The sequence below is a fragment of the Macaca fascicularis genome, chromosome 1 (assembly GCF_037993035.2).
Source record: "Macaca fascicularis isolate 582-1 chromosome 1, T2T-MFA8v1.1".
Classification (NCBI taxonomy): Eukaryota; Metazoa; Chordata; class Mammalia; order Primates; family Cercopithecidae; genus Macaca; species Macaca fascicularis.
In genome coordinates, this window is record NC_088375.1 from 2432539 (window position 1) to 2448939 (window position 16401).

Consider the following 16401-nt stretch of genomic DNA (forward strand, 5'->3'; position numbering starts at 1 on the left):
CAGGCGTTGTGTGAGCAACAAGGCTGTTTATGTCACCTGGGTGCAGGCAGGCTGAGTCCGAAAAAGGAGTCAGCAAAGGATGCTGGGGTTATCATTAGTTCTTATAGGTTTGGGACGGGTGTACAAAGTGCTTTCTGAAGGGCGGGGGAGAATATATCGCATTAGTTCTGGTGGGGCGGGAACAAATCACAATGGTGGAATGTCATCAGTTAAGGCTATTTTCGCTTCTTTTGTGGATCTTCAGTTGCTTTGGGCCATCTGGATGGATACGTGCGGTGCAGGTTACAGGGGGTACGATGGCTTAGCTTGGGCTCAGAGGCCTGACAATACATGAGGAAATGGAGCTTAGAGAGGTTGAGTGACTTGTCCAAGGTCACACAGCTGGCCCGAGATGGAGCTGGGCATGAGCTTAGCCCTTGGGATGATGGAGCCTGTGCTTTGCGGCATCAGCATTGCTGCAGAACAGCTTACATGTCTTCCCAAAATGCTTCCTCTTTAGGAGGTGGGGCTGTGACTTGGACAAGGACACATTCTTCCCAGACCAAGGAGCACAACACCTAACACTTCTCATGTAATTAGAAACCAGTGAATATTGTTTGAATGGATGAATAAATGAACATCAAGTAAATAAAAGAGGCAAAGCCATCACAGTAGTCTTTAAAAAAAATGTATTTTCTGGGGATACTTAAATACTATCTGTCATGCGTGTCCGTGTGAAGAGACCACCAAACAGGCTTTGTGTGAGCAATAAAGCTTTTTAATCACCTGGGTGCAGGCGGGCTGAGTCTGAAAAGAGAGTCAGCGAAGGGAGAGAAGGGTGGGGCCGTTTTATAGGATTTGGGAAGGTAAAGGAACATTACAGTCAAAGAGGGGTGTTCTCTGGTGCGCAGGAGTGGATGAGGGGGGTGGGGGGGTGGGGGGGTCACAAGGTGCTCAGTGAGGGAGCTTTTGGAGCCAGGATGAGCCAGGAAAAGGAATTTCACAAGATAATATCATCGCTTAAGGCAAGGACCGGCCATTTTCACTTTTTTTGTGGTGGAATGTCATCAGTTAAGGCGAGGCAGGGCATTTGCACTTCTTTTGTGATTCTTAAGTTACTTCAGGCCATCTGGGCCTATACGTGCAAATCACAGGGGATGCCATGGCTTGGCTTGGGCTCAGAGGCCTGACACTATCCCCAGAAAATACAGTTATCCTATTAATTCTAGTGACTCTCTTTGTCTCTTGACAAATGATGGGACGTCATCAGTTAAGGCAGGAATTGGCTATTTACACTTCTTTGGTGGATCTTCAGTTGCTTCAGGCCATCTGGATGGATAGTGAGGCCTCTTGGGTATGTGAATATACATTATGTGTGAACATACACATGTGTGTGCTCTGTCTACTTCTGGCCAATGTTAAGGTTACCTAGATTAAGTAGAGTGAATACAATAGAATTTATATATTCATAGTTGTTAGATTTAGGAAGGCAGCGTTATTTTAACAGGCGACTAGCTTGCCTCTTTAGCAGTTACAATTCTATAACTGTATGATTGTTCCTTTTCTTTTTCTTTTTTTTAAATTTATTTATTTTGGGAGGCTGAGGTGGCTGGATCACTTGAGCCCAGGCATTTGAGACTAGCCTGGGCAACATGGTGAAACTCTGTCTCTACCAAAAATATAAAAATTAGGCATGGTGTTGCATGTGTGTAATAACAGCTACTCAGGAGGCTGAGGCGGGAGGATTGCTGGAACTCAGGAGGTTGAGGCTGCAGTGAGCCATGATGGCAGCACCGAACTCCAGCCTGGGTGACAGAGTGAGGCCCTGTCTCAAAAAAATAAATAAATAAAACAAAAAACAAAAACAAAAATATCTTGGCCAACCCTGTCTTATGTAGTTAAATTATAAATGTGATATTTTAGAACATTCGGCTGGATGTATGCTGAAGGGTAGTAGATATCTGGGGTACAGTTAATCTTGGGATATTAAGATCTTGATGTAGGATTGGACCCTGGAGGGTGTCACGTGCTTCCTTGAGAAGAGACCACCAAACAGGTTTTATGTGAGCAATAAAGCTTTTTAATCACCTGGGTACAGGCGGACTGAATCTGTAAAAGGAGTCAGCAAAGGGAGATGGGGGTGAGGCAGTTTTATAGGATTGGGGAAGGTGGTGGAAAATTACAGTTAAAGGGAGTTTCCTCTTGCGGGCAGGGGCGGGGGTCATAGGTGCTCGGTGGGGAGCTCCTGAGATTCGTTGTCCAGGAAAAGGAATGTCACAAGGTCAATGGATCAGTTAGTGTGGGGCAGGAACAAATCACAATGGTGGGACGTCATCAGTTAAGGCAGGAATTGGCTATTTACACTTCTTTGGTGGATCTTCAGTTGCTTCAGGCCATCTGGATGGATAGTGAGGCCTCCAGGGGATGTGACGGCTTAGCTTGGGCTCAGAGGCCTGACAGAGGGCATGCGGCCCATCTGCCCATACGATTCCTGATTTCACCCCTTCACCCATCCCTTTTCTTTCCAATGGTCAGTTTTCCTTTGAACATCTTCCTTAGAAGATGACCTCACCTTCGGAGGATGTCTATCACATTTCAGCCAGCTTTCACAAACAGAAACTTTATAAATTAGGCCGGGCACCGTGGCTCACGCCTGTAATCCCAGCACTTTGGGAGACCAAAGTGAGGTCAGGAGTTAGAGACCAGCCTGGCCAACATGGTGAAACCCCATCCCTACTAAAAATACAAAAAGAAAAAAAATTAGCTGGGTGTGGTGGCACATGCCTGTAGTCCCAGCTACTGGGGAGGCTGAGGCACGAGAATCACCTGAACTCAGGAGGCGCAGGCTACAGAAAGCCAAGATCGCGTCACGGTACTCCAGCCTGGACGACAGAGTGAGATTCCATTTCAAAAAATACATAAATAAATAAAGTAAACTTTCTAAATTGACCCAAATCTTTGCCCAGATTCTGAAGGCAGCTCTGCAAGGGAGATACAGGTGCCACAGAGAGCTGGCACGGTTTCCCTGCAGGCTGGTTTAGCTGGAAAGCAGACTCCAATGGAGTTTAGCGTACAGGAGTGCCCTCAGACAGAGAGGAGGCAGGAGGGGGTGCGGGCAGTGGGAGGAGTTGGGCTGAGCTACAGGCCCAAGGACAGCCCCAGGCAATCCACAGGAGTCTTTGGAGCTAGAGTGCTCTTCAGAGTTTCCTGATTTGGGCCGAGATGGCCAGGTCGTCATACCCGGCTTTCATCTGTCCCTGGATGTTGACAGGGCTGCTCTGGGGCAGAATGTGGTCTTGAAGAGCAGCTCCTGGAAGCTAAAGCAGTTCCCAAAGCCTAGAGGCAGTTTATGCAGAGATGCAAGCCCTCAGTGAAGGCCCAGCCTTCGGAATTGCTTATTTGGGGAAGAAAACGAGAATTTGCCATGGAGCTTATTTATGGAACAAATACACAGATCTATCTTGAGCGATTGTCTCTGGCAATCATTACAGCCCAACTGGTCCAACTGGTGCTAGGTCACCAGCTAATCTCACTACAGTCAGAGCAGCGCCCCTGGCACCCCAGCAGCCGAGGCAACACGGCCTTCCTTGAAGGACATCACTGTGCTCACTGAATACAGAGATGACATACATTAAAATGGCACGTCAGCCATTCCGTTGGCAATGTATGGGTTTGATAAATGGGTATCAGTGCAGCCTAAGCCATGTCATTGGCATGTCGACCACATATCACCATTGGCTTGTGATGACTGTCCACTGAACCCCTTCTTTTTCACATATGCAGAAGCTTTTTTCAGGGTTTTCAGGGAAGAAAGGAGCCTGGGCTTTTAGCTCTCCCATCTCCCCTTCTGCCTGCAACAATAGAAGCATAACAATAAAGACTTGGATACCCAGCTTGCCATGCAGAGACTTACCAACCACCAAGCTACCAGATGTGTGCGAATCCATGGGGGCTTTGATGAGATTCTTCTTTGTCCACAGCCCTGATTGGTGGATAGGGTAAGGAAACCTGGTTCTGACTGGTAGGGAATTAGAAGGAGATGGTAGTGCAATCTGATTGGGGGACAGGAGAGGGGAGTCGAGCTCAGACTGGTTGGGAATTCTCCAGGTGCAAGCCAGGTTCATCTCTGCACCCCCTTGAGGGTTCCCTTTGCTTCCTCCAAGCCTCTTTTCTCTGGCTGCCCCCCCCCCCCAGCATGGGGTCCACCCTGTAAGACGCCTGGGTGCCAGTCTATCCTCTGTCTTACAGGGTCCCTGCTGAGCCTTTGCCTGCAATGCCATTAGATCCCCCCAGGCAAGGGACAAGGGGAGGCTCCTGGGGTTCATTAGCGTAAGGAAGGCCGGTTCCGTGACGCCAGCCCTGTGCCGTATTCAGGGACAGGGCCCAGCTGACCCTCAGTGATTAGCTGCAGCCCGCCCCAGGCAGCTCAGGGAACACAGGAGAGGTGACATACGCTAAAATGGCACGTCAGCCATTCCATTGGCAATTTGTTGAAACAGATGAAAAATGTGCCTCACTTCCTCATCACTGTCTGTAGATTTCAGGAATGTTGCCAAGCAAGACAAAAGCTCTCTTCTGCAACGCCTGGCTTCCAATCGGTTTAATCTCTTGGAAAACGTAGACTAGACGTAATTGTTGAAAACAGGCTCGGCCGGGCGCGGTGGCTCAAGCCTGTAATCCCAGCACTTTGGGAGGCCGAGGCGGGCGGATCACAAGGTCAGGAGATCGAGACCACAGTGAAACCCCGTCTCTACTAAAAATACAAAAAATGAGCCGGGCGCGGTGGCGGCGCCTGTAGTCCCAGGTACTCAGGAGGCTGAGGCAGGAGAATGGCGGGAACCCGGGAGGCGGAGCTTGCAGTGAGCCGAGATCGTGCCACAGCACTCCAGCCTGGGCAACAGCGTGAGACTCCGTCTCAAAAAAAAAAAAAAAAAAAAAAGAAAACAGGCTCTGCGCCCTTTGCAGCCCCAGGGCCCAGCCCTTCCCTCTGGCAGGCCCCGTGCTTCCCACGGGTCTTCGGGTCAGCTTGGTGTAGTCATAAAACAATCTTCCCTGAACGTTAGTAAATCAAGAGCTGAGGTCACAGAAAGGGACCGGGAATCGAAGGCTGAGGTTTCTCCCTTGAGGTCTTCTGAGGTTTCTGACTTGTTTACTTGTCCTTATTGGAATAAGAAAAAAAAAATTCTTCTGTATCCCACAGAAGAATAAAAAATACTATTGAAACATCATTTAGGGAGAAAATACCACACCCTTAGAAATCAGACCGGGGACCGTGTAGGAGAGAAGGACAGGAGGGACCCCAGCCCATAGGCATCGCAGAAATCCCGGCTGCTGGCTGTGCCTTCCACTCCGGCAGCTGAGACGCCGACCAGCGCGTGAGGTCGCAGAAGGGCTGCTGGGGAGGGTTCCTGGAGATCCGCCTCGGGCTGCTGGGGAGGGAAACTGCAGCCACAGAGCAAAGGCCTGTTGGTGAAGGCTTTTACTGACAGCTAGCTCCCATCTCCCCCAGACCCCGCCCTCTCCCAGGCCTCCATTTGCGGATTTTTGTTCTTTTATGCTTGCAACATTTCCATTTGTGTTTATTATTAAATTATTGATCCCTTAAGTGTTTATGGCCTGCCAGACTAGTCACTAGCTAAAAGAAAAAATGCACACACGTGTACATACTCATCAATATGCATTATCCCGGCCGGGCACAGCGTCTCACACCTGGAATCCCAGCACTTTGGAAAGTCCAGGGGGGCAGATCACTTGAGGTCAGGAGTTTGAGACCAGCCTGGCCAACATGGTGAAACCCCGTCTTTACTAAAAATACAAATATTAGCTGGGCGTGGTGGCACATGCCTGTAATCCCAGCTACTCGGGAGGCTGAGGCAGGAGAATCGCTTGAACCCAGGAGGTGGAGGTTGCAGTGAGCCAAGATCACGCCAGTGCACTCCAGCCTGAGCGACAGAGTGAGACCGTCTCAAAAAAAAAAATAAAAAAAATAAAAAAAAAAAAGCCATTGTCTCTCTGGGTGCAGTGGGAGGTGGAGAGAGCAGTGAGCCGTGGTCACACTACTGCAGTCAGACCTTGGCAACAGAGAGAGACCTTGTCTAAAAAAAAAAAAAAAATTCTGACATGAGTCCTCATTTTCTTTTTCTCTATTCTTACTTGCTTTTTCCTTGGGTAAATCCAGCGTGCTTTGGAGACATGAAGGCAAACATGATGTTTGCTGTGCCCTGTATTAGAATCTGCTTTTCCCTCCCACAGTGGCCAAGGGGCTGTACGGGAGGGTGCCCCCGAGGTCACTCAAGCTCATTCTGCACAAGGAACCATGCATCGCTCACACACAAGGCTGTGGTTCTGCACTGACCACCTGGCCAGCTGCCCTGCCCTTCCCTTCTTGTCCTTTAGCCAATTCATCACTCTATGCAGAAGGGAAGAGACCAGATGGACCTTGGCCACAGCTAATCCGAATGCTCTTCTATTTATGAATAACGATGTTTAACACCAAGTGGGAGCTGCTGTCCTGAAAGAGGGTTGGACAAAGACGGAAGCGCTCATCCAGAGGAGCTGGTCGCACAAGGGCAGAGGGGCCAGCAGCTGTTGGTGAAAAGCAGAGGCAATGGAAGCTAAGCCTAGGAACACGGCAAGCGAAAATGCCATCTTTTTTCACAGTGAATCATTGACTGTCAGCTAGGCGAAGCCAGCAATCTCATCTCTGGAACAAGACCAGAATAAAAATAAGATGACCTAAGAGCCAAAACAAAATGGCAATGATAGGCCATATTTCATAACCGTGTCTTTAGCTGCTGCTATCTGCAGACCAGGAGTGACACACACAATTCTGTGAATTTGGGCCACTGTGATGCCACCATAGGACAAACAGCACACACAGTCACATTCGGAAGGTTTTTCACTTCAGGTAGAGTACTCATTTTTTTTTCCATCATATTCTTTTTTTTTTTTTTTTTTTTTTTTTTGGAGACGGAGTCTCACTCTGTCGCCCAGGCTGGAGTGCTATGGCCGGATCTCAGCTCACTGCAAGCTCCGCCTCCTGGGTCTACGCCATTCTCCTGCCTCAGCCCCCCGCGCAGCTGGGACTACAGGCGCCCGCCACCTCGCCCGGCTAGTTTTTTGTATTTTTTAGTAGAGACGGGGTTTCACCGTGTTAGCCAGGATGGTCTCGATCTCCTGACCTCGTGATCCGCCCGTCTCGGCCTCCCAAAGTGCTGGGATTACAGGCTTGAGCCACCGCGCCCGGCCCTTTTTTCATCATATTCTAAGCTATGATTACATTGCCACCTTTGTGAAAGATTAAAAACAGTTTAAATTCTGCAGACTCAGAGTTTTGAATTCTACAAATACCAACACATTGTGATCATATCCTGCCCTTTGCAGACATGCTGCTGTCACAGCTGTGCCGATGCCGTGCCTTCTGTTTGCAGACCCAAGACCCTGGGATGCTTAGGAAATACGACGGGGGCTGCAGGCTGCTTCTGGAGACTGATCCCCTCTGCTTCTCTGGCCCGATGCCGTGCCTTCTGTTTGCAGACCCAAGACCCTGGGATGCTTAGGAAATACGACGGGGGCTGAAGGCTGCTTCTGGAGACTGATCCCCTCTGCTTCTCTGGCCCTGATGACCCTGTCTTCTGTGGTCTTCGGCGTCTATAACACATTGTGGCACTGACAGAATTGCCAGATTTAGCAGACAAAAAATATAGGATGCCCAATTAAGTTTGAGTTTAAGATAAATACGTGATTTTTAGTCCAAGAATGTCTCGTGCAATCACTGAGCATCCCGTATTTCATCTGGCGGCCCTAGGCACAGAACAGACACAGGTCTGCCAGGGAAACCCTCGCCTTCTTACTAGGACCCCCCCAGAGAAACTCACACAAAGACAGGACAGCTCCATGCCAACTGCCTCACTGCCCGTGGCCTGCAGATACGGAGTAACCGCCTCTGTTGTCTTTTTCCATGTGTAAGACCCAGAGTAACAGTGATCACCACGTTCTGGGTCACAGAAGAGCAGGAGGAGAAGGATGCAGTGGTAATCCCAGGAGAAATGCCCTATAGGTATTTTCAGCTTCTCAAATTAGAAGTGGAAGATCCTCCGTTAGCTGTGCTGCTCTTGGTCTCGAGGAAGTCACTGAAACTCCTGGAAGCCCAGCTTCATCTCTGATACAATAGAGCAAATTAACACTGCCTAGTAGCTCCCAAATAACACAACTTTAAAGAGGCAGACAAGGCTTACATACGACCTCTGCGTGCAGCCGGCCTCAGTGTGCAGCGAATAGACTCTTTCCCAGGTCCCTTGTGTAAGGAGCACATATAATAAGGGGTATTATTCTCCCAGGCTCAAGTCTTCCACAACTGGAACGTGGGTTGCGTTCTAGCTCTTGACGACTCTCAAGGGAAAGCCTTTCTGCCTGTCTAGTGGTTCTGCTGCTTCTGGACTCCAGCCTCATGCTGTTTCCCTGACAGCGGCCCCAGCGTCTGCTCCCTCCGACTGCCGGGGCTGGATACACACTCTGTGCTCCAAACTGAAATCATCTGAGATGTGACCTGCCTGGGAAGATACTCTCCACACAAGTTCCTGATTCTATGTTGTTCTGGACACAAAAACTGCCCCCAGAGAACCCATTCTCATCCAAGTCACTAGCCTTCTTCAGGTTCAAGCTTCAAGGCCTGCATCAGGCTAAGGCACCAGTGCCCCAATCTAATCGGCTGTGACCAGCTTTGTAGGATAATGTAATGAAAAGCATCAAACCATCTTGAGAAGGAGCGATCTGTGGCAGGCTCTTCTTTACAAGGGGGCCACGGGCACAGTGAGTGCTTCAAACACTACAGATCGTTTCATTTATTCCACCTCTGACCTCCATGTACAGCTTCAAAGAACTCCCATCCTACCCAACCCAGTGATTACACTCACCCACCAAGTACAGACATCCAAGCTGTCTTTTCTCAATGGTGGAAAGTCAAACACTGCTGCAGAGTCAAAGAATAACAGGATTTGAAAGTTCGGAGTTATCTTAGAAATTGTACAGCTGAGGGGCCGGGCGCAGTGGCTCATGCCTGTAATCCCAGCACTTTGGGAGGCCGAGGCGGGTAGATCACAAGGTCAGGAGTTTGACACCAGCCTGACCAAGACGGTGAAACCCCGTCTCTACTAAAAATACAAAAATTAGCCAGGTGTGGTGGCAGGTGCCTGTAGTCCCAGCTACTCAGGAGGCTGAGGCAGGAGAATTGCTTGAACCCAGGAGGTGGAGGTTGCAGTGAGCCGAGATCACGCCACTGCATGCCAGCCTGGGCAACAGAGTGAGACTCCGTCTCAAAAAAAAGAAAAAAAGAAATTGCACAGATGAGGAAACTGAAGTCCAGAGTGGAGACTACACACCTAGTTAATGTGGAATCATCAAGATTCCAACCCTAGGACTGCTTCCCTGTCCGGCCCTTATGTACCACAAAACCATCCTATATGACAGAAGTCTCCCTTCCAGAGTTGACTCAACTACTATTCCTATCCCCATAATTTAGGTTTTCCCACTTAAGAGAAAGAAAAAAAGAAAAAGAAATGGTTGGGGGTGGGGTGGGGAGGAGAGGTGGGGAAAAGGTTGTTTACATTTACAGTCCCTTTAGGACCAAGTCCCTATGCAGATTGGAAGCTTAGGCAAAGGTTTTTTCCTCTTTGTTTAGTAGAGATTTTGCCAACCCCCAACCTTGTACTTGGAAAATAAGAACCAGCCATTTACAGGCTGCCGTCATTCTGATGGATGCTGTCGGCTGCCTCCACTCCCTAAGTGCCTTTCTTCTTCCTGACCCTTGATCCAAGGCAATTAAGAAAAGCAATAACATCATGAAACCTCACTTTTGATCAATGCATTCCGGCCAGAAGGAGATCAGGTTGTCCTTACAGAATATCTATAATTAGATTGGATTTGGAATTTGGACTGCCACATCAAGTAGAAAACAAGCATGGTTTTAAATCGCCATCTCAACATTTCGGAAGAAACTAGAGGGTTCTGAAAGCGGTGGAGAGAATTCAGACTGAAATAAAGAAAAATAAGGTGATTGCAACACTGTGTAAGTAGCTAGTTGAGGAGTTAGGTCTTCCACAAGTGAGGGCTGGTACTTGGAGGTCGCCAGAATTTTTTTTCTGACCCAAGTAAGCAAAAACAGTGAAAGGAAATAAGGTATTCTGTCATATAGTAGGGGTTCCCTTGGCCATCATATTATTTTGAGATCCCATAAGGCTACAAACTGAACATATATATATTCCACATATATAAAATTCCAAATATATATATATTTCAAGTATATATGCATATATTCCAAGTGTGTGTGTGTGTGTGTGTATATATATATATGTTTTTTTTTTTTTGGAGACTGAGTTTTGCTCTTGTAGCCCAGGCTGGAATGCAATGGTGTGATCTCGACTCACTGCAACCTCCCCCTTCCGGGTTCATACGATTCTCCTGCCTCAGCCTCCCGAGTAGCTGGGATTACCGGCATGCACCACCACACCCGGCTAACTTTTTTTGTATTTTTAGTAGAGACGGGGCTTCATTATGTTGGTCAGGCTGGTCTGGAACTCCTGACCTCAGATAAGCCACCTGGCTCAGCCTCCCAAAGTGCTGGGATTACAGGCATGAGCCACTGCGCCTGGCCTGAACATATTTTTAACAACTTTATTGAGGTATGAGTTATGTACATAACTGCATTCATTTAAAGTATGCAACTCTCCAAGTGACTCTGAAAGAAAGAAAAATAAAAAATAAAGTATGTAACTCAATGAGTTTTGAACGATGTATATTCATCCTCCCTCCATCCTTCGCCCCTCAGAGAAACACCGATTTGTTTCTGTTGCTACGGATTATCTTGCATTTCCTAAAACTTTAGATAAACGGAAACATGTGATGGTGATGTGCACTCTGTTGCTTCTGGCTTCTTTCACCCAGGATAATTACTTCGAGGTCCATCTATGTCGCTTATGTATCCATAGATTGTTCTTTTTTATTGCTGGATAGTAAGTAGTCTCTTGTATCGGTGATGGATGTTGGAGTGTTTCCAGTTTTTGGCCGTTATGGATAAAGCTGCTATGAACATTTGTGTGGACACGTTGTCGTCTCTCTTAGGTAAAAACCCAGCTGTGGAATTGCTGGGTCATGCAATAGATGCATATTTAGCTTTATAAGAAACTGTCAGCTGGGCCCGGTGGCTCAAGCCTGTAATCCCAGCACTTTGGGAGGCCGAGGCGGGCGGATCACAAGGTCAGGAGTTCGAGATCAGCCTGACCAACATGGTGAAACCCTGTCTCTACTAAAAACACAAAAATTAGCTGGGCGTGGTGGTGTGCACCTGTAGTCCCAGCTACTCAGGAGGTTGAGGCAGGAGAATCACTTGAACCTGGGAGACGGAGGTTGCAGTGAACCGAGATTGCACCACTTAACTCCAGCCTGGGCGACAGAGCAGGACTCTGTCTCAAAAAAAAAAAAAAAAAGAAAAAAGAAAAGAAAGAAACTGGCCGGGCGAGGTGGCTCACGCCTGTCATCCCAGCACTTTGGGAGGCCGAGGCGGGCGGATCACGAGGTCAGGAGATCGAGACCATCCTGGCTAACACGGTGAAACCCCGTCTCTACTAAAAAAATACAAAAAACTAGCCGGGCGAGGTGGCAGCGCCTGTAGTCCCAGCTACTCGGGAGGCTGAGGCAGGAGAATGGCGGGAACCCGGGAGGCGGAGCTTGCAGTGAGCTGAGATCCGGCCACTGCACTGCAGCCTGGGCGACAGAGCGAGACTCCGGCTCAAGAAGGAAGGAAGGAAGGGAGGGAGGGAGGGAGGAAGGGAGGGAGGGAGGGAGGGAGGAAGGAAGTCATCTGGGCACGGTGGCTCACGCCTGTAATCCCAGCACTCTGTGAGGCTAAGGCTGGCGAATCATCTGAGGTCAGGAGTTCGAGACCAGCCTGACCAACATGGTGAAACCCTGTCTCTACTAAAAATACAAAAATTAGCTGGGCGTCGTGGGTGCCTATAATTCCAGCTACTCGGGAGTCTGAGGCACGAGAATCGCTTGAACCCGGGAGGCAGAGGTTGCAGTGAGCTGAGATCATGCCACTCACTCCAGCCTGGCAACAGAGTGAGACTCTGCCATCCCCATCTCCCCACCAACTGTTTTCCAAAGTGGGCAAATCATTTCATATTCCCACTAGTTGTCTATGATAATTTGAGTGTTTCATATCCTCACCAACACTTGGTAGTGCCAGTCTGTGTGTGTGTTAAAATATAGGTAACATAAAATTTGCCATTTTGACCATTTTTAAGTGTACAACTCAGTGGCATTAAGTACATTCAACGTCATGCAACTCTCCGTCACCACCATCTGTTTTCTAAAATTTTTTATCATCCCAAACAGAAACACTCTAGTGAGTGGTAACTCCCCATTTCCTTGTTCCTCCAGCCTCTGGTAACTTCTAATTTACATTTTGTTTCTTTGATTTTGCCTATTATAGATATTTCCTGTAAGTGAAATCATACAATATTTGTATCTGGCTTGTTTCAGTTAGCATAACATCGTTTCAAGATTCACTCATGCAGAGTAGCATGTATCATGTCATTATTCTCTTTTTTTTTTTTTTTGAGATGGAGTCTCGCTCTGCCGCCCAGGCTGGAGTGCAGTGGCACAATCTCAGCTCACTGCAAGCTCCGCCTCCCGGGTTCACGCCATTCTCCTGCCTCAGCCTCCCGAGTAGTTGGGACTACAGGCGCCCGCCACCTCGCCCGGCTAGTTTTTGTATTTTTTTTAGTAGAGACGGGGTTTCACCGTGTTAGCCAGGATGGTCTCGATCTCCTGACCTCGTGATCCGCCCGTCTCGGCCTCCCAAAGTTCTGGGATTATAGGCTTGAGCCACCGCGCCCGGCCTCATGTCATTATTCTCATTGTGGTTTGGGTTTGTATTTTCCTCATGACCAATGATGGTGAGCATCTTTTCATGTGTTATTGGCCGTTTGTGTATCTTCTTGGAATAAACGTGTATTTAAGTCCTTTGCCCATTATTTGTTTGGCTTTTTGTTGAGTAAGCTCTTCATATACTCTTCATGACTCTGTATATGTCTACCTTTTTGTTGAGTAAGCTCTTCACAACCCTTATTATTATGCAATTTGCAAATACTCCTTCCCATTCTTTGGGTTTTTTCATTTTCTTGATAATGTTCTTTAATGCACAGTTAAAAAACCTGGATGACATGCAATTTACCTATGTATTATTATTTATGCTTTTGATGTCATATCTAAGAATCCATTGCCAAATCCACATTTACGGAGATTTATTTTTATGTTTTCTTCAGAGTTTTATGGATTTAGCCGGTATTTAGGTCGTTGATCAGACTTGACATACCCGCAAAAAATAAACTAGCCAAAGATGTGTGGGTTTATTTCCGGAGTGTTAATTATATTCCACTGGTCTATATGTCTATCCTTATAGCGGTACCACACTGATTTGGCTACTGCATCTCTGCAGAAAGTTTTGAAATTGGGAAGTGTGAGTCCTCCAACTTTTTCAAGGTGGTTTTGGCTATTCGGGTCCTCTTGTAATGCCATATAAATTTGAAAACTGACTTTTCCATTCTTGCGCTGAAAGGCTGTTGAAATTTTGATGGGATCACATTGAACCTGTAATTTGGATGGTACAATACTGTCATTCTGTGCATAAACGTGGGTTAGCTTTCCACTGATTCAAGTCTCCTTCCACCTAAGTGAGGCAGGAGAGGCAGGTAGTCAAGGAAGTGGCCACGTTCTTCGGGCGCAGCAGCCCTGGTGACCACACAGTCAATCCAAGAAGCCTCAGCATTCGCGCTGCAATTGAGCTCATTCGAGCAGAGCTCTCTTCAGTGGGGCTTTCCCTTCTAGAGGGCAGGTGCGTTTTGATGTTACCCGTCCTCAAACCGACCCTTTGGCCATTATAATAGTAAAACACACACTCCTGAGTGGAGATTGAGATGCTAATGAGACATGCGACGTACGAACAAGCGTGTGCAGCTGCTGTGCACCTAGAGGACCACCCGGAACACGCTTCCTAGCAACACCTCTTCCCATCTCCTTAGGAATAATCCAGGAAGACCCATCAAGGAGCCTCCCTAGTGCCAGTCTTTGCTGTCTCGCCCTTAGGAGCAGCCCGCCCTGAATTTTCTCTCTTTCTCAGGGTGCACTGTCTATTCTGCACCTAACTTCCAAAATATTATTTTTTCTTTTTTGCAATACATTACACTGCACCTCTTTTGTTGTGTGTCTGTTTAAATTCTTTTAAACCAAGAAGACAAGAACCAAGGTATCACATCAGTCGTCAACAAAAGTTTTGTAGTTTTGTTTTTGTTTTGAGACAGAGTTTTGCTCTTGTTGTCCAGGCTGGAGTGCAACAGCACGATCTTGGCTCACTGCAACCTCTGCCTCCCAGGTTCAAGCGATTCTCCTGCCTCAGTCACCTGAGTAGCTGGGATTACAGGCATGCGCCACCACACCCAGCTAATTTTGTATTCTTTTTTTTTTTTTTTAGTAGACATGGGGTTTCTCCATGTTGGCCAGGCTGGTCTTGAACTCCCAACCTCACGTGATCCGCCCACCTTGGCCTCACAAAGTGCTGGGATTACAAGTGTGAGCCACCACACTCGGCCTTGTAGTTTTTAATGTACAAGTCTTTCATCTCCTTGGCTACATCTATTCCTAGGTATTTTATTACTTTAGATATGATGGTAATTGGAATTGACCTAATATCCTTTTTGGATTGTTAATTGCTGGTATATAGAAACAACTGTTTTTTTGTGTATTTATCTTGTACCTTGTACCCTGCAACTTTGCTGAATTCATTTACCAGCTAGAGTAGCTTTCTTGTGAACTTTTCGGTCTTTCTAGATATAGGAACATGTCATCTGTGAATCGTGTTACTTCTTTCTCTCCAGTTTGGATGCCGTCTTAGTCTGTTTTGTGCTGCTGTAACGTATACCACAAACTGGGTGTTTTATAATGAACAGAAATTTATTGGCTCATAGTGTTGGAGCCTGGTAAGTCCGCGACTTGGGGGCTGGCATCTGGCTTCTTGCTGCATCATCCCACGGTGGAAGGGCAAAGAAAAGGTGAGCAAGAGCGAGTTCGATTTTGCAGACTCAAGACCTTTTATAACTGGCCTGAATTCATTCATGGAGTTGGGGCCCTTAAGACCTAAACATCTCCCAACACGACCACATTGGAGATGAAATTTCTAACACAAGCTTTTTGGGGGACACATTAAAACGACAGCAGATGCCTTTTATGTTTTTCTTGTCTAATTTCTCTGGTTAGAACTTCCAGTACTGTGTTGAATAGCAGTGGGAAGGTAAGCATCCTTGTCTTGTTGCTGATTTAAGGGTGAAGCTTTTAGTCTTTTTACCACTATGACGTTAGCTGCAGCTTTGTCATCAATGCCTTTTATTATGTGGAGGAAGTCCTTCTATTCCTAGTTTACTGCGAGTTTTGCTTTTATCCATGAAAGAATGCTAAAGGCCTTTTCTGTGTCTATTGAGATAATCATGTTATTTCTTCCCTTTTTTCTTTCCTTTTCCTTTGAGACAGGGCCTCGCTGTTACACAGGCTGGAGTGTAGGGGTGTGACCATAGCTCACGGCAGTCTGGAACTCGCGAGCTCAAGTGATCCTTCTGCCTCAACCTCCCAAAGTGCTGGAATTACAAGCGTGAGCCATCGCACCCAGCCTCAAATTACAATTTTTTAAAAGCTGAAAAATAAAACCCATAAATATCCCAAAATCCAGAAAAATTACTTACTAGTATCCATACTGAGAGCTCAATGATACATTGTTTCAGCTGCATACTTTGATCACTGTTTCATAAGACAATGATTATACAATATCACTTTCTATTGGGATAATGAAAAGATAATTCCCCTAACATGGTTGACTCAAATGTGTATTTTATCATTGAAAATTTAGAAAAATTTCAGTGTCTCAACTAATTATTGGTAATTCAATGTCTCTTTTTGTTTGAGACAAGGTCTCTTTCTGTCACCCAGGCTGGAGTGCAGTGGCACAATCATAGCTCACTATAACCTTGTACTCCTGGGCTCCAGTGATCCTCCTGCCACAGCCTCCCGAAGTGCTTGGATTATAGGCATAATCCACCATACTTGGCCTGTGGCATTAATTCAGTCTTAAAATCAGGAAGTGTAAGTCCTCCAGTTTTGTTCTTTCTAACAATTTCATTGGCTTTCTTCTCGGTCACTTGCATCTCCATACAAATTTTACATTTTAAATTTTAATTTAATTTTTTTTTTGAGACAGAGTCTTGCTCTGTCACCCAGGCTGGAGTGCAGTGTCATGATCTTGGCTCACTGCAAGCTCCACCTCCCAGGTTCACGCCATTCTCCTGCCTCAGCCTCCCGAGTAGCTGGGACTACAGG